The 26,291-nt window shown below is 40.4% G+C and overlaps 2 long non-coding RNA genes across 2 annotated transcripts in view; one reads left to right on the plus strand and one right to left on the minus strand.

Moving 5' to 3' along the window:
- LOC127049364 (uncharacterized) overlaps positions 1–26,291 on the minus strand; it is a 439,699-nt gene that overhangs the window by 373,303 nt on the left and 40,105 nt on the right. The gene's annotated exons all lie outside the window — the stretch shown is intronic.
- The window catches only part of LOC127049366 (uncharacterized), a 60,463-nt gene continuing 48,577 nt past the window's right edge, over positions 14,406–26,291 (plus strand). The window contains exon 1 of the long non-coding RNA XR_007773966.1: positions 14,406–14,521. This is a non-coding gene — a long non-coding RNA (uncharacterized LOC127049366). The remainder of the gene's footprint in view (positions 14,522–26,291) is intronic.

Consider the following 26,291-nt stretch of genomic DNA (forward strand, 5'->3'; position numbering starts at 1 on the left):
CACCATGTTTACCAATAGCTAGTTACAATAGCACAAACATTAATGCAAAAAAATGTAAATGAAATATGTTTTGCACTACTGGCCCTGTGCTTCTTCAGTGAGTCCTAAAAGAATCTGTGAAAGTGCTTCAGAAATACTTACTGGAAACTCACAAAGATGACTAAATTCTCCCAAAACTTTAATGAAAGAAGTGAGAAGCTATTCAAATTATATATATGATTAAGAAAATCTTTACTCATATAATCTTCATTTATCACAAGACAAGAAACTGAAATGTTATTTTAGATGCACTAGAACGTTGCATATTAGGTTATCCTATCTATGTAGTTGAAATTCTCTTTAGAAAATTGGAGGTGTATATGTGATTTTGTATATTGGATAGAAGGTATTAGTAGTGTGTATTTTTAAGAAAGGACTGCCTTGTAAAGTGTATAAGCCCTGCTGAGTAGGAAGGTCATTAGATGACCTCTGATCACAGAACAGAGCAGACATCCTTACTCATAGTAACAGCAAGTATCAAGTAAAGGTTTTTCATATAGTGAAAGAAGTTGTGTGAACTTTCAGCTTTCCATAAAATACTAACTCACAGCCTTGCATCAAACCCAACTATATCAGATAATGCATGGTTTCCTTAGTAACTCAAGTATTTAAAATAAGGGGGGAAAGTAGACCAAGATATAATCCTCCCCCTTTAGACAAGCAGAAAAAATAATAATACAAACATGCAACATGAGCAAAATACTTGATGGTGTGATGTGGTGTAAAGTTGTATTGGCACTTGTTTGGGAAGACCTGCATAATATATGAGTGTTAATTATGAGATCATCCCAGATTAATAGCGATAAAAACTTAAAAGCATCCCCCACACCATTACATATTTCCTCTGTATGTATCTATGTTACTTTAGCAACCAAGAAAAAATGAAAACAAAGGGATATATTTCATGTACAAAGCACTGAAGACATCCCTGCATTGCCTGTTGCAGTTTGATACATATCTGATGTATCAAATCCTTGAAAATCTTCTTAAGGTCTGCAGTCTCATTGCTCGGAAATTGAAACATTTAGATGTATAATGTTTGCATTACCAGTCCCCAAAAGGAGACAGACGTTATTGGCATGGATCCAAATTAGTATTTTATTGTGGTCTTAAAAAAAGATAATAAAGCCCAGCCAGCTTAGCCCATCCTTGAGCAGCTATATTTTTTTTCACTGGGCAAAACTCCTATTTTCCACACTGGTCTAATATGTAAAAATGTTCCATTGTCTCTGCAAGTCTTCAGAGAATATGTTAAATAAAGCACATCATTTCGTACCTGAATATATTCCAGGTGAGTCACAGACCAACTCTGGCATGACAATCCTAAACAATGAAAATGAATAAGTGCATCTGGAGGATGGGGGGAGAGAAAAACTTTATAAGCATTGAAGCTTATTGGGTATTAAATAGGCGTAGATATATGTCATGATTGCTTTACAAGGTCATGTTTCTAATTACCTTTTGAGTGCTATTGAGTAGTCACCATTTGTGTGTGTGTGTGTGTGTGTGTGTGTGTTTTGCTTGCTCCAAGACAGTAATGACAATTTAAACGTTATATGTAAGAAAAAAACAGAATCATCATTTGGTCTAACAGTTAAGGTTGTATCAGTACACACCCCACACAACCAAACTTTTGAAAGCATAAACATTAGAAGCTAAGGAAAAATTCTACAGCATCCCTTGCCGCTTTCACATTGTCTACAATGTTGTCAATATCACACCCCAACACTCCATAAAGGAATTCATGCTTATCTCCAACAGATACCAAATACCAATATGGACCACAACTTCATGAAACTTGAGTTCTAATGTAAAATCTTAATAGTGACCTTGTACTCTCTCATATCAACAGATAAGTGCATTGGACTGTCACGTATCTATTATAACATTAAGCTATTCTTCCTTAACATTTCTGAGATTGCCATTAAGGTTTTTCAGTAGACAGTAAGTCTCATGAAGTTGAAGAGCGTGTATATAGCTTTTCAGTATCTGTTGGAGATAGAAGTAAGTGCCTTATGGAGTGTATTATTGTCAACATTGTAGATGATGTGTAAGTGGCAAGAAATGAAGCAAACTTTCCCCTTAACTTCCTATGGTCATACTTTTTAGAATTTTGATGGGTGGGGTATGTCTTGATGCAACCTAACTGACCAGACAAATTAAGATGCTAAATTTCCAGGGGCTGTTCTTTTTCATACAGGAGTGGTGTACCTCAGTGGGATTTGAATCAGACCCCCTGAACCACAAGTAGCTGGACTCCCTAGAAGTGTCCTTCCTCACAAGACATAAGGATGTAGGAACTTTTTCTCCAAGAATGTCAGATTTTTTAGATAAAATGGCTGAACCTCGAAAACACCTGTTCTGGGGATATGACAACATTTCTGCTACTATTCTGAAAGCTAATAGACCGGGGGAGGGGGGGGCGCGGGTGGAGAGGTGAGGAGGGAAGATTGAGTAAGTGGTTAATAAATCTATAAAATAACACCTGCACATAGCAGGATTGCCAGAGACTGCTAGAAATGGAAATGTGAATTATTTTCCATCATCTCAAATCAAGAAACATGTTCTAGGAAGGGAGAATTTGATTTTAATTCTGGAAAAATGTTTCCTGTAAAATATGGCAAGTACTGGCATTCCAAGTACAGTGCTCCTCATTTGAGAGTCCTTGGGAGGCAAGGGGAAATATTTGAAAGAAAGCAAAAGCATCTGGGATTTTAGTGTGGCAACATGCTGAGGTAAGGCTAGATCTGGGCTATTTGTGAGCTTTAGGAAAACTTCTACATGTGAAGAATTGGCTACAGTCCAAGGTATTGCTTTTTCTTTGTTATATACTGTCACAGTTCTAGGTGAACTACACCTATGGTACTTCCTGGTCATGTCAAGTGAATCCCCCTCCCAGGTCTCAAACATCTTAATATCACCTGGCTCAGGGTGGAATAGTGTGATTCTCCCACTCTCAGACTGGGCCCTGAGTTACAGTTCCCTGGTACTGACCATAATTCATGTAGGCATTGACCCCACAGTTTTTTCCTCTGGGGCAATGACAGTAGTCATCAGTGATGGCACAATATCCTTAAATCAAAGTATGATTAATTGAGAATAAAAATATTTCTGAGAAAAAAATAAGACACACTATATGCATGTCAAATTTATCAACCATGTCTACACTACAAAATAAAGTTGACTTAAGTTAGGTTGACATACAGCCACCGCTGTAATTAGACCACTGCTGCATGTCTACACTATGCTCCTTGTGTCGTCAGAGTGCATCCACAGTAGCAGCTCTTGCATCGACACAGAGCAGTGCACTGTGGTTAGCTATTCCACTGTGCAGCTTGCTACCATCTTCTTCAAGGTGTTTTGGGAAGGGTTTGCAATGCCTTATGGAGGCAATTTCAGCATATCAAGATGCAGTTTTCTTCATCCCATTATTCCATGGGCTTCGTAGTACATTTCAGGCTACTTTTCAACAGCCCCTGTAGCCTGCACGCCCGCCATCTGGGTCAGAAAGCATGGATCTTGGACTGCTCTCCAGTATTGTGGCGAGCATGATGAACACAACGCGCCTGATCCTGCAGTATTTTATGAGCTGCGAGTCTGATGACAATGCATAGGTGTCTGCCTTGCTGTGTGCCTTTGAAAGAATCAATTTTCAAGATAGCTGTTAGTGTTCATGGACCAGCTGCACACAATGGACCGTTGGTTCTGGGCTCAAGAAACAAGTACTGAGTGGTGGGATCACATCGATATGAAGATAGGGGATGATGAGCAGATGCTCAAAGTCATCTTCCTGGAACTGTGCATGGAGCTCACCTCTGCCCTCTGGCACAAGATGAGAGCTGTACTCATGGTACAGAAGTGAGTGGCAATTGCTGTGTGGGAGCTGGCAACACCAGACTGCTACTGATCAGTTGCAGATCAGTTTGGAGTCAGGAGATCCACCATGGGAGTTGTGATAATGCAAGTGCACTGAGCCATTACTTGCTTCCTGCTATAAAGGACTGTGACTCTGGGGAATGTATGTGAAATAGTGGATGATTTTGCAGCAATGGGGTTCCTGAACTGTGGTGGGATGATAGATGGCATGATATCCCTATTTTGTCCCCAGACCACGTTATGATGGAGTAGATCAACAGAAAGAGCTATTTTTCTATGGTATTGAAAGCACTGGTGGATCACCGAGGTTGTTTCACCAACATCAGTGTGAGCTGGTCAGGGAAGGTGCATGATGCACTCATCTTTAGGAATACTGGCCTGTACAGAAAGCTGCAAGCAGGGACATTTTTTTCCAGACCAGACGGTTATCACTGGGGATGTGGTAATGTGAATAGTGATCCTGGGTGACCCAGCCTACTCCTTGCTTTCATGACTTAGAAATGCTTCAACAACAGACTCTGCAGGTGCAGAATGACTGTTGAATCTGTTTTTGGCAGCTTAAATGGTCGCTGGTGCTCTCTCCTCAGGTTAGACCTCAATGAGGACACTATCCCCATGGTTGTAACTGCTGGCTGTGTGCTTCAGAATAGCTGTGAAGCAAAGGGGGAGTAGTTTCCCCAGGGGTGGTGTGTGGAAGCTGAACAGCTGTCTGCTGATTCTGAGCAGCCAGATACCTGGGGCTCAGTGATGAATTATCCAGATCAGGGAGGACCACTTCTTTCTTCTCCTTATGTAGTTGAGCCACTCCGCCATTGTGTATGAGGAGACCTTCAAAGCCTATTGCTGATACCTCACGCCTGAGGATAACCTATGCTGCAAGGGAGCAGCTCCTGCATGCTCGTGGCCAGGGCCGGCTCTAGCAATTTCGGTGCCCCAAGCACGGCGGCATGCCGTGGGGGGCGCTCTGCCGCTCGCCAGTCCCGCAGCTCCAGTGGACCTCCCGCAGGCATTTCTGTGGACGGTCAGCTGGTCCTGCAGCTCTGGTGGACCTCCTGCAGGCATTTCTGTGGAGGGTCCGAAGGTTCTGTGCTTCAGTGGAGCTGCCGCAGGTGTGTCTGTGGGAGGTCCACTGGAGCCGCCGGACCAGTGGACCATACGCAGAAATGCCTGCGGGAGGTCCACCGGAGCAGCCTGCCTCCCTCCCGGCAACCGGCAGAGTGCCCCTCGCGGTGTGCCGCCCCAAGCACACGCTTGGCGCGCTGTGGCCTGGAGCCGGCTCTGCTTGTGGCTGCAGATTGGGTATGTATGCTACTAGTCTGTGTGCTGCAGTTATGCCTGCTGAAGTAATTGCCAAATGTCATGACAAAGTGTCCTACCATGGGGGAAGAAACCAGGCAGCCTTCCCAAGAAAATTGCAGATTACTTCTGTCATAAACAGATGGTTAAGGGTTAATGTCTCTTTTACCTGTAAAGGGTTAAGAAGCTCAGTAAACCTGGCTGATACCTGACCAGAGGACCAATAGGGGGACAAGATACTTTCAAATCTTGGTGGAGGGAAGTCTTTGTTTGTATTTTTTGTATTGTTCGTTGTTCGCTCTTGGGACTGAGAGGGATGGGACATCATTCCAGGCGTTCCCAATCTTTCTGAATCAGTCTTTCATGTTTCAAAATTGTAAGTAATAGCCAGGCAAGGCGGATTAGTCTTATGTTTGTTTTCTCAACTTGTAAAGGTTTCTTTTGCTGGAAGGATTTTTTACCTCTGTTTGCTGTAACTTTGAATCTAAGGCCGGGGGAGGGGTCCCTCTAGTCTATATGAATCTGAGTACCCTGTAAAGCATTTTCCATCCTAATTTTACAGAGATAATTTTTAGCTTTTCTTTCTTTATTTAAAAGCTTTCTTTTTAAGAACCTGATTGATTTTTCCTTATTTTAAGATCCAAGGGATTGGGTCTGAACTCACCAGGAGATTGGTGGGGGGAAAGGAGGGGGGATGGTTAATTTCTCCTTGTTTTAAGATCCAAGGAGTTTGGATCGGTGTGAAGCCTCTCAAGGCAACCGAAGGAGGGGAAAGTCTGGGGGGAAAAGGAGGGGGATGGTTAATTTCTTCTTGTTTTAAGACCCAAGGGGTTTGGGTCTGGGTTCCCCAGGGAAGGTTTTGGGAGAACAGAAAGTGTGCCAGACACTAAATTCTGGCTGGTGGCAGCGTACCAGACCTAAGCTAGTAATTAAGCTTAGAAGTGTTCATGCAGGTCTCCACTTCTTGTACTCTAAAGTTCAAAGTGGGGAAAAAACCTTGACAACCTCCAGAAAATTTTCCTAGAGATCTCTATGCAGGATTCACAAGACAGCCTCATGTGCATAAACAAACTGTCTGCAGGGCCCCCTCTGCCTAGCTGTACAGGGGACTGAGAAGCAGATAGCAACTTTCCCTCTATTAGTTATTTCACTTCCTCTTCTAGCCTGATTATAAAAGCAGTACATGAGCAGATGTGTTCTGGCAATATTGAAGCAAACTAAGTACTTATCAGAGGTTCCATCCCTTGCATCAGGTTCACCAGTGCAGGACTGCTGGGAGTGGCTAGATTACGCCACCTGACTTGCCACACCACCGATCCCCCATCCTCCTTTGCCTCCACTTCTTCATCCAGCACTTCTTTCTCAGGGTTCACTCTGCCTCCAACTCCAGTGCGGCCTCCTCCAAAGTATCCCTGGGGGTTCTTGATGGTGTAGGTAGAGTCACCACTGAGGATGGTGTGAAGCTCCTTGTAGAAACAGCATGTCTGCGACTCCACACAAAAGTGTCTATTTTCTCCTTTGCCTTCTGGTACACCTGCCTCATCTCCTTTATATTGACATGGCACTGCTGCATGTCCCTGTCATAGCCCTTCTCCTCCAGGACCCAAGCAATCTGGCTGTAAATATCAAAGTTCCTGCAGCTGTATCAGAGCTATACCTGCACAGCCTCCTGTCACCACATACCCAATTGATCTACCATCTCTGGTGTACTCCAGGAAGGAGTGTGTTTGCTGTGTGGAACCAGCATGGTCAGCTGGGCAGTAGCTAAGTTAGCTCTCTACGCCGGGCAAACAGGAAGAGCAATTTCAAAATTTCCCAGGGCTTTAAAATGGAAGGGGCATATACCGGTGACTTCAGGGCAGAGGAGTTCAAAATGGTGACCAGAGAGGTCACAGTAAGTATTGTGGGACACCTTCTGGAGGCCACTTAGGTCAACGCAGGTGTACACTGACACTGTCTCACTCTGACTACATCACCCTAAGATCTATGCTTTTCGTCAAGGTGGTTTGATTAGGTTGGCATAGCAGGCGAGTTACAGCAGATGGAGGAGCATTGTAGTGCGTACACCTCCATAGTTACATCAACTTAACTTTGTAGTGTAGACAAGCCCCAATGTCTAACCATCTTCCACAAGGTGACCCTATTAGAACTAGCTTCTAATAGACTCTTCCACTGAGCCTCTCTTTGTCTGCCAGTTAGAATTCATCCCCTGGAGACTCACCCCACCTACCCTTCACAGGGATCAAGACAATTCTTAACTGTTTATAGCCCTATTGATCTCTAGCCTCCCAGCCTGGGAAAATAAGGCTTGCAACCTAGTAGAGACCAGAGACATGATTCTTGAAGGTAACAGCTTGACTCATCTTTCAATTGTGTGTTGGGCTGTCCTCATCTGGATCTGTTGAGTGGCTATCCTGTTTGCTCTTCCCACAGTCCCCTATTAAGTAAGATCAAATAAATTCATTCAGGACATTCTAATAATCCTCCATAGTTTACAGCAAGTTTACCTAACTGACTAGGTCACTTGCAATATTCATACCATTTTTACATAGCAGTGTTCATAGATTAATACATAGCAGCTCCATGACTGTCGCCATACACTATACAACTGCAAGAGTGCTTCAATTCATGTTGACATATAAAGCTGCTGGAGAAGCTGGGGGTGGGGAGGGGGGAGGAGGGCCAGAAACATCATACTGATTTCCTTGCATCCATAGATTCAGTGCCAAGATTTCCTGCTGATCTTCAGACTCTGCACAATTAAAGGATCAAACACCTTAACTCTCTGTGCAGCTGATGTAGTCTCCTCTCCTGAGCAGAGAATACATCTAATTTTCTGTGTCCACAACCCCTGTATAATTTGTGACAGAGGACTGGTCAGACTTTACTAGGTACATGATGCATGTAAGAACATGTACTCTTGCTTCCACAATAAAAATCTTGTTATTGTATTGCTGTACAAAACTCCTACTGAGAAAATTTTGAAAACTCATGCTTTTTTTGAAGAAAATGGAAAACAAATTCTCTGTGTTTTAGAAAAAAACAAAGACATTATACATGCAATATGTATACTTCCTAAAATGGAACTCATTGAATCATCCTTCCTCCTATCTATATTCAGACATTTTACATAAGTCATTCTTCTGTGCCTTAAAGTACTGTGTTTGAAAATCTGAATGTTTGAACAAGGTCAGTGCTTTCAACTACTCAGATTTTCTCAGAGACATGGTGCAGGTGTCAGACCCTTATAGTTTTTGCCCTGAGGCTGAACAAAGGAATTGTTCCCCATAGAATAAGAGGAGGCTTCAGAAAATGTATGTTTCTTGTCTCTATAATAGTATTGTATATCAAGCAATGCAACATAAAACCTGACACTGTGGTTGCATCTTATAAAACTATATTATTTCAGGCTCCACAGGGTTCTTTTTCAGGTCTGGGAAAGGTACTCAGAGTGTCACAGTTAAAAATACAAGCTGGAACAGATTGTTAAGCATAAGGAGTTAACAACATGTTACAAGAAACTATTCAAAATGTAGTGGGCAATTAACACCTCTGCAGTTATAGAACAAAGGAGAGTTAGTGGGTTGCAGATTGTTGTAATGAGACATAAAACCAGTGTATCTATTGAGTCCATGATTTTTGGTGTCTAGCAGAGATATGAATTTAAGCTCCCAGGCTTGTCTTTTGAATGTGTTCTGCAGGTGTCCTTTGAGGATGAGGACTGAGAGATCAGATACAAGTGATTGTTTTGTGAAAAGTTTTTGCCCACAGGTGACATGGCATTTTTGTCTTTTATTATTTTTCTATGTGAGTTCATTCAAGAGTGTAGTCATGGTCTAGTTTCATCCACATAGTTGTGGGGGGATTTGATGTATTGGATGAGGTATACCATATGTTATGATAGGCATGTGTAGGATTCACAGATCTTGAAAGGTGTGAAGTGGGGGGGTATTGATAATCACAATAATGGAGATATGGCAACAGATTTTGCATCTGTTGTTCTGGCAGAGTCTGGTGTCGTTTTGAGTTAATTTATCCTGGTCTAAAACATTTAAACCGCACTCACCAAACAATGATATTTCATCAGAGAAGCAGATCATATCATGGAATGGGCCACCCTAATTCCACAAGAGAACTTGTTTCAAAACAGGAAAAAGAAAACAGACCACACACAGGGTAAAATAAATAAAAATAACATCCCATACTTGATGGGGACTATATGCTGAAAGAAATCTTTCCTGAACCCCTTGTCTGGCCTTCAAACAACCTCCCAACTTCACCAAGCTTGTCAGAAGCAAGTGCTCCACAAATCAGGACATACCTACTCAAAGTGGCATGTTTCCTCTGATTACCCTTCCTACACCTGAAGAAGAGCTCTGTGATGCTTGAAAGCTTGTCTCTTTCATCAGCAGAAGTTGGTCCAATAAAAGATATTACCTTACTTGCTTTGTCTCTCTCATATCCCGGGACCAACACAGCTATAACAACACTGCAAAAAAGAAAAAAGTGTGTGTGTGTGTGTGTGTGTGTGTGTGTGTGTGTGTGTGTGTGTGTGTGTGTGTGTGTGTGTGTGTGTGTGTGTGTGTGTGTGTGTGTACTCCAGTCATTATATTTGTAAGAGTCAAGGAGATAGATCCCTTTACTAGTATTCAGATACCATGGTAATAAGTGTGAGATAAATGAATTATGGACTTACAGGTGGATTAGGTTAGATGTAGATGAGCACTGTAATATACACAATTTTAGTAGATCAGTGGCCAAAATTTTCAAATGTAACTAGTGATTGGGTGGAGGTGAAGGGGGAGAGGGGGCTCTATTTTTAGGTATCCAGTTTAAGACTGGAAAGGAGCCTGATTTTCAGAAACTGCAGAGCACTCATTCTCTGAAAATCAGGCCCCTCAGATGTCTCCAATTATGTACCCCAAATCCCTAGTAACTTTTGAATATCTTGGCCAGTCTTTTTTTCCCCCCTCACTTGTTCACAAATAGCATCCATATCCCTGAAGAGATTCTAGAACATAAATAGCCTGTAAAGTAGGTTACAAAAAGAAAGCATGCTTGTTTCAAATTAAACTATTTAATGGTGAAGAGAGGAAATGAAGTTATTATCTGCCACATCACATATAAATTTGTGTTATGCTATGCTAATATAGTACCTTCTCGCACATGTGTATGGATTATATATTTTTGAAGTATACTAAAATATATACATACATTAAAGCTAACTGATTTTATCATATGGGGAAAGGCGTGGTGAAGTGTTTTGAACACAGAACTGGGAATTAGAAACATCTGAGTTTTACTTCTGACTCCTTCTGTGGAAAGACACTATAGGGCCCAACTCTGTACTATTCAAATCAAGAAGAATATTGCAACTGACTCCAAAGGGATCAGATTCAGAGCCTTTAGACCAAAATTTGCAGAAATGGCCATTTATTTTGAGTGTTTCAGTTTTAGGATGTGCCGCTGGAGATGTCTGATTTTGAGTGTTCCTGAGCACTCAGAATTCTAACTGAAGTTGATGGGGCTCACCCTCATAGACACCCTTGAAATGGACAACCAAAATTAAAGGTTTTGCTGGACGATTTTACTCTCCTTCTCTGGCTCAAATTACATTAAACATGGGAATAATGATTGATCTGTCTACCCCACAGGGTTGTTTTGAAGATTAATATTTGTATAACCTTCTGATTATGAAAACATGCTATATAAGTTACAAGTATTGTTATTAAAATAAAAATCATTGACTTATATAAAGCCCTCTAAAAACATTACTAGCTATAGTGAAACTCATGTAGTCAGCAATTGTTCATAGAGAAGATTACCTTTAAGGGCAAAAGTGCTTAATCTTAATCCCTCCATTATGTGTTATTCAGCTTTTCTAACAATATACAAGTTAGGGGAAGTTAGAGAAGAAGAATCAATTATAGTCCATTATATTTTGGCCAAGAGCATCTTTTAAGCATTGTGAAATTCTCCTAGCACAACTGTTTTTTTTAAAACAAACAAAGAAACAAAACAAACAAAGTTCATTCAAGTTCATATTTTTTCATTCTTGGTGAGTAATTGAAAAATGTTTCTGATCAGAGAACAGTCCTTGCCCAAAATCCTGGATTCAAATGCACCCCAAAGCTTTTGGGAGATGGTGTTATTGAATCTGAACCTCCATCTGTGGTCCACTTGATTATAATGAGGCAAACCAAAATGTCAAGTCTGAATATCCCTGAATGTTGGGATGTTTAAATTCTAAGTCCTAATTTTATAAATTAGTTTGATCTCTACTACTTTTAAACATCTTTGATTGTTATGAAAGGCAAACAGATGAGAAGATGCAAGGCAGCAAAGATTATCTTAATGTCAAAGTACTGACCCTGAAAAGAAACCTACTGTGTCAGCAAGAAGGATTTCACAGCAACATCCTGCAGGCTTGGAAATGGTAGTTACTGAGGGGGCAACATCTGGACAGATACCAGAATACTACAGATGAAAGATAAGGTTACTTTAAAGCTCCTTTTGTTCCTGAATCAAATATATTCTGATCAGAAACAGTGAGAGGTAGAAGCACAGATGAATGATGATGACTCGAGGACTTAGCAGTCAACTGCTATTTTGGATGGGGAATGTGTCTTTGTGTGTTTGTACGGCACTTAGCAAAATGTGACACCAGTACTGAATGAGGCCTCTGACTGCTGTCTTCATCATCATCATCATAAGTATTGGTGAGTGTTGATGAGTGGAGATTTTTTTTTAAACTGGTCCATGAGTAGTTAACCAAATTTGCTTTGACTATTCTCATAACCCTACCGTGATCACTTTTCAGTTGATCTGTACTGGCACAAATATTCATGGACAGTAAATATTAAAATCATATGCATGAGCATTACAGGAACCAAATTTCAATTCTCTGGTGTTGGAACTACGTGTACTTCAACTTCAGTGAAGGTGTTCCGGCAGATAATTTGGCTCAAATGATGCACACATGAACAACTGGCTTCCAGTGTTTATAGCATCCAAACAGTGAACAGAAACAGTACTGTGTGCCTTACCTGAGCTACCACAAATCAAGTAACTCACTTTGAATTGTGAATACCAAATATCCACACCTTCTAGAGAGTTAATAAAATATGCAATCCCATTCAAAAATACTTTTAACAACAAATACATTCAAGGAAATATTTATCTGTCCATGGGGAAGCTAAATTTGTCAGATAAATTATTCAATGTGCTTTATTTACTTATAGCTAGGGGAGGGTTAGCAATACAGGAAAGAAGATAATTGACAGCAGCAATACAGAGCAGTTTCTCAACAAAACAAGCAAACATAACTGCAAGGTAAACAAAGAGAACAATGGCAAGTCAGTACCATTATGAAGATGAAAGCAGAGTTTAGTGCCAAATATTGTGTGCTTCTGAAAGCAAAGGCAGTTTCTGTAACCAAAATGCAACTGAGACTATAATTCAGTTATTTAACTCTGTATTCAGGCAACATTTTAGTGGCTTTACTTAGCTCTTCTTTTAAAATACAAGAATATAAGCTACTTCCAGCATAGCCTGGACCTTTGTGAGATTCAGCCGGTCCCTGTCACAAATGGAGAACCATAGGAAAGGAGAGAGAAAACTATTAAAAGCCCCACAGAGCATTACTGCTGGACATCCAAATAAATTTGAGTTATGCTACTCACATTGAAAGATTGAGACAGCTGTAGAACAGATACTTGGTCAGTCCTCTTGTGTTACAGTTGGAGATGCAAGGATGCCTTTGGATACATTGCCAAGAGAATTATTGTGTCTGCCCAAGGCTGGTGCTGGATGTTCTGCATTTTCCATTTCAGCCTAGTGGACCTTAGCTGGATGAACCATCCATCCTACACTGATGATATTGCTATGTCAGTGATACACAATTGAAATACTGTTTATAATGATTTTGGGTTCAGATATGGCTTTGTTGCTGTTCAGTGTCCTATACTTGCTTCTAGCTGATGTTCTCAACATTTTCATATAAGACCACTGCAAATTACCACTGTCTGCAAGGTGAAGTAGTCTGCTCAATTTGTGATTCACATGGCCTAAAAGAGAACCCATCTAACTTGCTAAGCCACTTGAAAAGGATTTCCTTATGATGTGGGACAGTAAGTTTATAAGCGAAGACCTTTTGCCCTGTGGAAGAACCCTTTTCACAGCCTTTGGCTGTCACCTATAGCTGATCACTATCAGAGCGTCACAACGGGACTATAGCATGGCCCAGAGTTTAGCCCATGCAAAACAGATACAGTAAAGCAGCAATTTTCAGAGAATCAGATAACATGCATTTTGTAGGGACCAGTTCTAAGATGTGTATAAAAATATTTCCTTACTAGAACCAACTGCCATTAAATAATAGCACTGGATCCCATAGCCCAGTGAAATGGATCTTCACCAAGCACAACACTGCCTCAGTTTCTCCACCACTCAACCTTGACAGCCTATCTTTCTGAGGCTAGCAAGTGAGACTGTCTTCTCGAGCTTTGTTGGGCTTAGCAGACAGAGTCACTAACCACACCTGAAGAGTTCTTCCTTTCTAGAGATAAGCAAAATCAAACAACCCTTCTCCACGACTCAAATGGTCCTTATCCTACTAATAATGCAGGATCTAAAAAGGCTTTCTTGATCATCCACTGAAAGCCCAGACATGGGCCCCTACAAACAATTGGTACCAACACCAGGCCTCCAGTGCTATACTGTATAGATAGCCTCCTCCTTCATTCGACTCTACCCATCTTCTTCTTGACTCTACCCATATGTACTTATTGTATAAACTGCAATTTCCACTTTTTTCCAGGTATCTGAACTTCCTGGGGGAATACCGTGTCCCAAAGGATGGGTGAAAGGGCATGGAGGTGAGTTACCTGTGAGACCTTCCACTACCTCTATTTCTTGAGAGGCCTCTGGGCTATTCACCAGATAAGTATCAGCAGTGCTTAAAGTGGTCTGAAAAAAGGATGTGAGTGTGGGAGGTGGGCAGGGGTGCTCCCATAATCTGGGAGTAGCAGCTTTGGTAGAACAGTGCTGTCATAAACAGATAGCTAAGGGTTAATGTCTCTTTCACCTGAAGCACCTGACCAGAGGACCAATCAGGAAACCGGATTTTTTCAACTTTGGGTGGAGGGATTTGAGTGTCTTTGTCTTTGTTTTCTGGCTGCCTGCTTGCTCTGAGCTTTGGAGAAGTAGTTCTATTTTCTAGTCTTCTGTTTCCAAGTGTAAGGACAAAGAGATCAGATAGTAAGTTATATGGTTTCTTTTCTTTGGTATTTGCATGAATATAAGTGCTGGAGTGCTTTGATTTGTATTCTTTTTTGAATAAGGCTGTTTATTCAATATTCTTTTAAGCAATTGACCCTGTGTTGTATCATCTTAATACAGAGAGAACATTTGTACTTATTTTTCTTTCTTTTTATATAAAGCTTTCTTTTAAGACCTGTTGGAGTTTTTCTTTACTTCAGGGAAATTGAGTCTGTACTCACCAGGGAATTGGTGGGAGGAAGAAATCAAGGGGAGATTTGTGTGTTGGATTGCTAGCCTGACTTTGCATTCCCTCTGGGGGAATAGGAAAGTACTTTTTGTTTCCAGGATTGGGAACAGAGAGGGAGATTCACTCTGTTTGGATTCACAGAGCTTGTGTCTGTGTATCTCTCCAGGAGCACCTGGAGGGGGGAAGGGAAAAAGGATTATTTCCCTTTGTTGTGAGGCTCAAGGGATTTGGGTCTTGGGGTCCCCAGGAAAGGTTTTTCAGGGGGACCAGAGTGCCCCAAAACACTCTAATTTTTTGGGTGGTGGCAGCAGGTACCAGGTCCAAGCTGGTAACTAAGCTTGGAGGTTTTCATGCTAACCCCCATATTTTGGACGCTAAGGTCCAAATCTGGGACTAAGGTTATTACAAGTGCTTAAAGTGAGCAACCCAGCTTGATTTTAAAATTTTATTTTTTGCCTGGCCTGTGACTTCTTATGACCCCGTCGCCTCAGCTCACACTTCAAGAACTGGTGTCTACTTCCATCTTTTGTAAGTCACCCTCCACTGCAAAAAGACCCTTCTTTCCTTGGCTTTGAGACCAAAAGTGGGTTGTTCCCAGCTCTAGAACACTCTCCTCACAGATGTCCCTTTGTGAAGTTACCTGTGTGCTTTTCCTCATTTATGAAACTATGTGGAAATTGCAAAACTATAGCCACATTCATTGTGAAATAAGTTTTATTTGAACTTAGAAAAGAAGCTAAACAAAAAAAAATATTTCCTTATCATATCTAGTTTTTACCACTCCATTGTCTGGGTGTTTGGGCAATTGTATCTTAATAGCCGTATCCATCAGTCACAGAGGAATTGTTTGACAGAGCAGTTCCAGTCTCACCTCCCACCTTTGATTTTTTGAACTGAGGATAGAAGCTTACATCTGTCAATCATTTCATATATCATTACTGATTGGCCCCCAAGGTAGTCAGGGGTTCTATGACCTGCTGATAGAGTTATAATATCTGCAGCTTCAGAGCTCACTGACTGTGTGTTTATAGGTAATGTGCATGTGCTCATTATTACAGTATGTATTGGTTTTCATCTGTAGTAATCACCTTAAAACATGTCACACTGCAGCAGATGGAGCTCCTTAGGTGACGCAGAATCCTACATCCTCCTCTCCTCAGAGTGCAGCCACAAGGGTCCTTCTGCCTGTTGGAATGTACATGCCTACAAGAGGGGAGTGGGGAAGTCAGGGCTTGGCCATTATGGAGTTACCACTATCCATAGTTAGATAATTTTTGTATCCAGGAGGTGACAAGCTTAAAGTTTCAGGTTTTGATTTACATATTAACTGAAGCAGAATTTTTTTTTCCATAATTCTTTAACTAAAGACCCATGGATCCCTCCTTGAGTACACTTTAGTAGGAGATTATTTTGCTTCTATATAGCAGAAGAATCTACATTTTTTTCTTCTCGCTTTTTACTATTACTAGGGATATTTATACAAAATCTGTATATTTGCTTTTAAGAGTTCATCTGCTCTGTTGCTTCCCCCCCACCTGAAGTCATTAAATTCTATTTGTATCATGACCCAAATGGTTGCTATGGAAATGGCTGTTGTCATAAACAGGATATTAGGACTTCAGGTGTGGAATAAGAAGCAGGTGAATGCTTAAGCAGCTCACAAATGATCCTAGAAAGGAACATGATTTGGCTTTCCCCATTTTCAATTTAAAACCTTTTTTTTTAATTCCATATTTCTCAGATTTAAAGGCAGCTGTTTAATAAAAATGTGAATTGGATTTAAATTGCACATCTCACTGTAACATAAGATTGTACATCTCATATTTCACAAGATACTCACTCCATATTTCTAGTGTTTTAAAAAAGTAGGAAATCCTGGAAGAAAGACAATTCTTGCAAGACTTCAAGGACAAAGATATTGAGATAACATAGGGGGAAAAACTGATCATTTGTATCCTAATTTGAACCAAACCTTAATTCTCATTTTTAAGACTCTCTTTTCTTTTCATATAACTAGTTTACTTACTATTTAAAATTTTACTGTCTTGTACCCCTATTTTCATAAAAAGTATATATATCAGGTTAGATTCTCCACTGCTTTACTCCAATTTTACATCAGTGCAACTCCATTGAAATCCAGTCCAAAATTATGCTCATTAACTACATATTACATGCTAGCCAATCCTAAATACATAGGACAACAAGCTATTAAGATCTAGATTGTGCCTTCTAGAGCTGCATTGCTTGAAAGAGAGCACATTTTGGCTTGCTGGAGCCCCAAGCACATAGAAACTGTATCTCACCAGTATAGATTTTTGTTGGATGAAGCTTACCATGTCCTCACCAATGAAAATAGCTAATGCATAGTGGAGTGAGGCCATGGCCCAACCTTGTCCATGCTCCCTTATGGTCTGTGTGCCCCCAAGGGAATAGAGACTCTTGTTCCCTTCATCCATTCAAGGGCAAAAGCACTATCTGGTTTATGATTATTTCCATTTCCTTTCATTATCATTTGAATGTACTAGAGACCATTTTTTTTATTTCAGAAAGTGGAGAAAGCTACTAGGGGACAGGCTGTTCTAGGTTTGATTTTAACAAATAGGGAGGAACTATTTGAGAATTTGAAAGTGGAAGGCAGCTTGGCTGAAAGTGATCATGAAATGGTGAAGTTCATGATTCCAAAGAACAGTAGGAGAGAAAGCAGCACAATAAAAATAATGGATTTCAAGAAGGCAGATTTTACCAAAGTCAGGGAGTTGGTAGGTAAGATCCCATGGGAAGCAAGTCTAAGGAAAAAAACAGTTCCAGCATGTTGGCAGTTTTTCAAAGAGACAGTATCAGGGGCACAAGAGCAAACTATTCCACTGCGTATGAAAAATAGGAAGTATGGCAAAAGACCACCCTGGCTTACCCAGGAGATCTTAAATTATCTGAAACTCACAGAAGAGTCCTACAGAAAGTGGAAACTAGGTCAAATTACAAAGGACAAATATAAACAAATAACACAGGTATGTAGGGACAAAATTAGAAAGGCCAAGGCACAAAATGAGATTAAGCTAGCTATAGACATAAAGGATAACAAGAAAACATTCTACAGATACATTAATAGCAAGAGGAAGACCAAGGACAGGGTATGCCCATTACTCAATGGGGGGGGGAATAACAGAAAATGTGGAAATGGCAGAAGTGCTAAATGTTTTTTTGTTTCAGTTTTCACCGAAAAGGTTAGTAGCAATCGGACATCTAATATAGTGAATAACAGTGAAAATGAGGTAGGATAAGAGGCTAAAATATGGAAAAAACACATTCAAAATTACTGAGATAAGTTAGATGTCTTCAAGTCACCATGGCCTGATGAAATACATTCCAGAATACTCAAGGAGCTGACTGATCCATTATTGATTATCTTTGAAAAGTCACGAAAGACTGAAGAGATTCCAGAGGACTGGAACAGGCAAATATATTGCCAATCTATAAAAAGGGAAATAAGGACAACCTGGGAATTATAGACCAGTCAGCTTAACTTCAGCACCCGGAAAGATAATGGTGCAAATAATTAAGCAATCAGTTTGCCAACATCTAGAAGATAATATTGTAAGTAACAGTTAGCATTGACTTGAATTATACCAAACCAAACTAATAACTTTTTTGACAGGGTAGCAAGCCTTGTGGGTAGAGGGAGAAAGGGAGAAGTAGAGATGCATGCTTTGTAGTAACGTGCTCCGCTATTAGTCAATAGGGCTACTTGCAGAATAATGTACTACTCAACAAGAGTGAGTGGTAAACAGTGATGGGGAGAGGTCAGTTATATAGACTAAGCTGAATCACTTGGTAAAGTGAACATATGTTTGCATACAGCCAAATGCAAGGTCATATATCTAGGGACAAAGAATTTAAGTCAAAATTACAAGTGCAGTGGAATGCAGTGACACTGGAAACGACTTCCAGATCATGGCAGATGACCTCTTAACAATGAGCCCTCAGTGCAGTGCTCTAACTCAGAGGGCTAACATGATCCTTGACTGTAGAATCAGAAGAATATCAAGTAGGAGTAGGTAAGTGGTATTACCCCTGTATATGGAATTAGTGAGACCATTATGGGAACACTCTGTCCAGTTCTGGTGGTCCGCACTTCAAAAATGGAAAGGGTTCTGAAAAGCACTATGAGAATGACACAAGGTCTGGAAAACTGCCTTAAAATATAAGATTCAATCTATTAAATATAGCCAAGAGAAGGTTAAGATGGGACTTCATCATTGTCTACAACTAACTATATGGGAAAGAAATTTTTGATACAAGATGACTCTTTAATCTAGCAGAAAAAAGCATAATGAGATCTACTGATAGGAAGCTGAAATGAGACAAATTAAGAGTACATATCAGAGTGCAAATTTTCAACAGCAAGGGTAATTAACCATTGGCATAACTTACCTCGGGTCCAGACCTGGTGGATTCTCTCTCCCTTGAAGTCTTAAATCATCACTGGATATCTTTCTAAAAGATATGCTATTGCTCAAATAGAAGTTACAGGTTTGAGTCAGATATTAGGTGATGTTCTCTGGACTATGTTAAGCAAGATATCAGACTAGATCAGGCGTCGGCAACCTTTCAGAGGTGGTGTGCCGAGTCTTCATTTATTCACTCGGATTTAAGGTTTTGTGCACCAGTAATACATTTTAACATTTTTAGAAGATCTCTTTCTATAAGTCTATAATATATAACAAAACTATTGTTGTATGCAAAGTAAATAAGGTTTTTAAAATGTTTAAGAAGCTTCATTTAAAATTAAATTAAAATGGAGAGCCTCCTGGATCGATGGCCAGGACCCGGGTGTGTGAGTGCCACTGAAAATCAGCTCGCGTGCCGCCTTCGGCACACGTGCCATAGGTTGCCTACCCCTGGACTAGATAATCATGAAGTCCCTACTGGCCTTAAAATCTATGAATATGGCCCTAAAAATAATTGTGTATTTTATTATATATCTCTCAAATATTTATATATACCAGTACCTACCAGTGCTCTAATCCATGCTTCTACTCTCTTATCCTTGCAATATATAGGATCATTATGTCCACTAATAAAAACACTAGTAATAATTTCTATATTATGTTGGAAATGTGACAAAACACAATTTTAACTATCTTTTAATCCCACTTTGTGTAAACAGTGGGACATGCAGTACAACCTATTGTTCTGAAGAACAGCTGTTTGAATTTCTCTCACATGAATGAAGGTTTATACCTGGTGTCTATTAAAAGGCACCATTTGGTATCATTATATTCTTCCCCAAAATCTCGTACCCATACATTATTTGTGAGCTATATTGGTAATTCTCATGATCATTCACAAATTTATAGTTCTTAGACAATTTTATTTCTTGCACTGAGTGTTTTAATGAGTTGAGAAATGAATGACTCATGTAACAATAATGAATCATTTACTACTGGTTTTATATTCAAGTATCAGAGGGGTAGCCGTGTTAGTCTGGATCTGTAAAAGCAGCAAAGAATCCTGTGGCACCTTATAGACTAACAGACGTTTTGGAGCATGAGCTTTCGATATCTGAAGTGAATATTTGGCAGTAGATAATTCAAGTATGAGGCCACTTGCAGTTAGCTTAACTTGCCAAGCTTCACATTCAGCCTTAAGCAGTTGCCACAGGTAGACGGATGCACGTCCTGAAGGCTGCAGGCATTTGTAGAGTTCAATAACGTAGGATACCCTGGTTATACAAGGCAGCTAATGCCACAGCTATGTAGCAGTGATGTTCTGCGGCAAGCAGCCAAGACAATATTCTCATGCAGATTTGAGCCTGCCAGAGTGCAGTGAACCTGAAATTGCCATGCATCTGAAGAAGTGGGTATTCACCCACGAAAGCTCATGCTCCAAAACGTCTGTTAGTCTATAAGGTGCCACAGGATTCTTTGCTGGTTTTATATTGTATTTCCAAAATCTCTCTTGGGTTCATATTTCTTCATAATATATTTAAATGTGACAAAGATATCTTCAGTGTACATGTGTTTCAGATAGCTTATATTGCCAATATTTCCAAATTACTTGTTTCCCTCTTATTATTTCAATTCTCCATACTGGTATTTTTTGCAGGCCAAGTCTATGGGCCAAGTTATTCTCAAGCTGCTGGTATCCTCCTCTTCCTATCTTTTCTCTTTTCTTTCTACTCCTCAGATAGTCTTCCTCCTTACTAGAAATGTTATGTAGAAGTTTGACATTGTCTCATACTGTATGTCCAAAATGTGATTTGATGAATTCACTTATTGTTTTCTCTCAAATAATAACTAGAATAAGACAAATTACTTGACTAAATGACTTGAGGAATCAATTTTTTTTCCTTTTTTTTCATTTGTATTAAAAATTATGTGGATTCACCTCAAAAAAATGTAGAGTGAATTTTCACTGTTAAGCATCTTTCTGTATACTGAAGAAAAATAGTCTTATTATACTGATAGGCTAAGTAGCCTGTATTCATAATCACATCTGGGTTAGGTTTAAACTAAGGTTTTTGATTAGAGTCTGAATCACAGCTAAATTTCAAGATCCAGATTTGACAGTACCAAGGTTCTCATGAAATTTTCATAGAGTATTAAGATGGGGAAGGACCTTAGGAAGTCATCTAGTCCAACCCCCTGCTTAAAGCAAGACTAATCCCCAGGCAGATTTTTGCCCCCAAATGGTCCCCTCAAGGATTGAACTCACAGCCCTAGGTTTAATAGCCCAATGCTCAAACCACTGAGCTAGCCCTCCCCCCTTTATAGTAAAGTGGCAGAAAACTCATTAGATGTTGTCATTAGATTTTCCCTATCTTTGGGCTGATATCCCATGAGAAAGACTGTTCTTTTGAGATCTCATCTTTCTTTGACGTAGAACCAAAAAAATAGGCCCCTTCTGGTTTGGCTGCCAACCCAGAACAAAATGGTAATAGCTTGTAATGTAATGGTGCAGTTGGATATGGAAATTAAAATCTGACCTCACACTCAAAATGTGGAGGGATCTAGGGTTAAAGGTTCTGGTAGAGGCATATCTGAAATTTAATACAAAGCTATTTAATTTAAGGTGTTAAGATTAAAAACTAAATGGATGGCACCCAGGACATTATAAAGCTATGATTTTCTAAATATTCACCACTCTGTACATTCTTTTCAACTATCTTTCCCTTGCAAAACATGCCTCAGGGGTCAGCAAAGAATCAATTCTCAGTACTCTCTGAGTACTGAATACAAGCACTGAGAGAAAAATAAACACCAGTACATGCAATTCAGCACACTGACCAGAGGGGAAAATGGAAGAGTATTAAGTGTCAGCATTGACCTCATCACTATGTTATATTCAGCCTCCACACTACAGGCATGCAATGCATTTTACTACTTTTCTAAATGAAAAGTGTCACTCCTGCAACTAATTCATTACTTACAGGCAAATTTCCACATTGCTTTATTATGGAGCGCTAGAAATAGAGGTATATGAGTTATTCTTAGGAAATTTGATATTTTTATAAATTCTTTCGTTCTCTCAACCAAATGCTCTTCAACTCTTGAAAAAAATTGCAATGAAAATTGTGAGTAATATGTTTGTACATATAATATGAATATGTTATATATAAGGATTATTAAAGGCAAAAATGAGAGAGAGAGAGAGAGAGAGAATTATTGGCTTTTCCAAGGGGTTTTAATGTTAAAAAATAGCAAATTAACCCTCAAAACTTTAAAACTATGAGGGCCTCACCTCTCACTTCATGGAGGATATTGGCATCTCCTGGGACTGTGAGAGCTGCAGCTCAGTTTTTTCAGCTTCTTGTTATATCACAGTCTCAAGCCTCCAAAGAATACCAAAGTACTCCAAAAAAAAATAGGGTTTAGTACAGGACCTAACAGTGCAGAGATATTTTGCTGTAAAACACAGAGCTGGTCTACGCTGGGGGGGTGGTGAGGGGTCAATCTAAGATATGTAACTTCAGCTACGTGAATAGCGTAGCTGAAGTCGAAGTATCTTAGATCGATTTACCTCAGGTCCTCACGGCGCGGGATCGATGTCCGCGGCTCCCCCGTCGACTCCACTACCGCCGCTCACTCCGGTGGAGTGCCGGAGTTGATGGGGAGCGTGTTTGGGGATTGATATATTGCGTCTAGATGAGACGCGATATATCGATCCCCGATAAATCGATCGCTACCTGCCGATAGGGCGGGTAGTTTGGACATACCCAAAGTAGAAAAGATGTTAAGGGTCTTGATAGCTTGTAAGAGGCCTCCCCTCCCCCAGGTTCACCTTACATACATACAGTGGTATGTTTTCCTACTTACCAGAAGAGATTATAGTTCAAACAATGTTCATAGACCTTGCATACAGGATTGAGAAAAAGGTGAAACAATGTTTGGGTACATCTACACAGCAAGAAAATACCAACAGCAATGAATCTCAGAGCCCAGGTCAACTGATGGCCTAAAATAGCACTGTAGACACTGGGTCTTGTGCTGGAGTCTGAGATCTGAAAAGCAGTGAGGTCCTGGAGCCTGGGCTCTCAGCCTGAGCACCTGCCCTGCTATTTTTAAGCCCCGCAAGCCTGAGTCAGTTAACCTAGGCTCCGAGAATTGCTGCCACTGCTCTTTGAGGGTAGGGTGACCAGATGTCCTGATTTTATAGGGACAGTCCTGATTTTTAGAGCTTTTTCTTACATAGGCACCTATTACCCTCCACCCGCTGTCCTGATTTTTCACATTTGCTGTATGGTCACCCTATTTGAGGCACAAATCACAGGAACAGCCCAGCAGACTATACTAACATTTTGAAATAATACTATGCATAATACTCTAATCAGCATGGGGGGGGGTGAACTAGACGACCTCTTGAGATCTCTTCCAGCCCTACATTCTAGGATTCTATATTAATCGCATGAAATCTGTCATATCTATGACAAATCCAGAAGACTTTGCCATTTCAGCCCCAGATCAGTCAGTCTCTCTTTAAATACAATTCTGCCAGTAGGTCAACAGGCTGAAAGTTGTATTGCTTCAGTCTTGATTGCATGAATGGAGCATTTACTTGACTGGAGACAAAGTTTTATTATCGCAGATGAAAAGATGACACATTACATATCGGCACATTCAGCAATCAGGGTCTTTTGAAAGCCTTTCTAATCTACTGCATTTCAGTGGGAAAATGTGAAACTTTAATAGACTCCCATTTGCAGTTTCACTCAAGTGATATCTGAAGTGAATATTTGGCAGTAGATAATTCAAGTATGAGGCCACTTGCAGTTAGCTTAACTTGCCAAGCTTCACATTCAGCCTTAAGCAGTTGCCACAGGTAGACGGATGCACGTCCTGAAGGCTGCAGGCATTTGTAGAGTTCAATAACGTAGGATGTCATTTGCAGACGGAGTTTAGCTGGTGGAGTAATAGTCATGGGTTGCCACGGAGCCACTCCCCAGCAGGAGGGATGGATTTTCCAATGCAAAACAATACCCTGGTTATACAAGGCAGCTAATGCCACAGCTATGTAGCAGTGATGTTCTGCGGCAAGTAGACAAGACAATATTCTCATGCAGATTTGAGCCTGTCAGAGTGCAGTGAACCTGAAATTGGTACAAGAAGAGCAAATGTGGGCCTCTTTCGGCACAACAAGCCTCACCATTCCACTGTTTAGAGAAATTAACTCTGAACTTTGATCATATTTCTTTAGTGAAGAAAAACTGACTAACAATGCCCTCCTGCTGTGGTGAACCCCTCGCCCCCAAATGTCTGCTATAGCTTCAGTTGATAGCAAAAGAGTACAGTACAAACCACGCACTAGGCTATTGTATTATTTACATAAATGCTTTTATGAAAGTACAATTGGAAGTTACAAATCATATTTTCTTGGCTCATATAGAAGGGAGGTTTTAACAACTGCATATAGGAAGAACACATGATTACTGGAAGATAATTTGATATCAGTGTAATGAAAACGCTTGGCTGAAGGGGATGTCAGGGCAGATCTAGATTCATTTTCCACAATGGTTTTGATGAATTGGAGGTGCTTTTCCTGGAGGGGGGGGGGAAGTAGAAGTGGGAGTGGATTGCTTTCAAGCAGAGATCTCCGTCACAAATGTACCTGATATATATACAGTGAATATCTCAGTGAACATTCTCCTCCTTATTAGGATCAAATCCTGCAATCTTTGTTCTTTACATCAGCATGAGTTTTATCTGAATAACATCAGCAAGGTTTAGTCCATGGCAGATTCAAGGGCTCAGAAATAATCGGAGAGAAAAAAAGGTTCCTTTTGGACTTTACTATGCAGCAGTTTTTTCTGCACAGTATTTTCAAAAACAGCACTATTGGATATGGTTCATTAGACAAGCATTCATAATAGCTTGCTGTTATATCTACTGAAAGTAAAATGCTTTGATCTTGCATCTAGTAGCAGATTTTAAGACTGCCCACAATATCATGTACTCTGGTGGTAATTTACCATTAATTTTCCCATTCAGTCTGTATTGCAAAGCAGAGGGGGGCGGGGTTGGCTTACTTCTAACTTCTGTTGTCAGAAGAATCAGGGGATGCTTCTGCTGGCAGAATTCATGTGAATTTCTGCTTCTTTACAGATTCAAAACAGAAAGGTGCTGTGTTTGTTTATCTATTTACTGTATCCATTCAACTACTCAACAACCATATCGGCTTCCTGAACTCCTGTACTGAATCTATCCATTTATTAAACTACTGCATTATTTTCTGATCTACAGTATTCACTTTGCACACACTGTACCTACTAACACACTATATTCATGTATTAAACTACAAGAATTCTTCACTCATGCACTATATATATTTGTTTGTTACTCCTTTTTTCTGCTGCTAAAACTGCTGATTGATAAGCACAGTTTTTCTGACAGCCTATGGAAAGCATGAGTTTTTCCTCTTCAGAGTACTTAACTTGCCATAGTTTAAGCAAACTATTACCCATTCACAATGAGAAACACACTAAGCATTGGCCCAAAAGGACTGAGAATATGTTGAATTGGATCCAAAACGTTTCATCAATGAATAAGCCAAGTTAGAAAACAATAGGGTGACCAGAGGGCAAATGTGAAAAATCAGGATGGGGATGGGGGGAAATAGGGGCCTACTTACGAAAAAGCCCCCAAAATTAGGACTGTCCCTATAAAATGGGGACATCTGGTCACGCTAGAAAACAGACAAATCTGACTTCTCAGAAAAGATGAATCCTCTGATTTAGGACCTGCAGGGGTAACCACCTGACACTCTTAAGATGAAATCTTGGGCTTTGCCACAGGACAGCTGCCCTTTATGGGTTTTAGCCGGGGGGCCTCCCTGACACTGGCTGGAATCCCAGCCTGGCAAGGGCCACCTGCTGTCCCTGGAGAAGAATTGCAGTGGTCAGACCCCCTGGGACCCTGACTCCAGAGAAGGCTCTTATTCCATTAGAGGCAAGGGGCCTAACACCAGGGGCAGAGATTGGACCTGGGAAAACCACTGGGGAAAGAGGAGAGGAGAGGGGACTCCAGTGGGGGACAGATGAATTAAGATGGCCTTGTCACCCAGCTAAGAGGTAGGGGTG

This window comes from Gopherus flavomarginatus, chromosome 4 (assembly GCF_025201925.1).
Source record: "Gopherus flavomarginatus isolate rGopFla2 chromosome 4, rGopFla2.mat.asm, whole genome shotgun sequence".
Lineage (NCBI taxonomy): Eukaryota > Metazoa > Chordata > Testudines > Testudinidae > Gopherus > Gopherus flavomarginatus.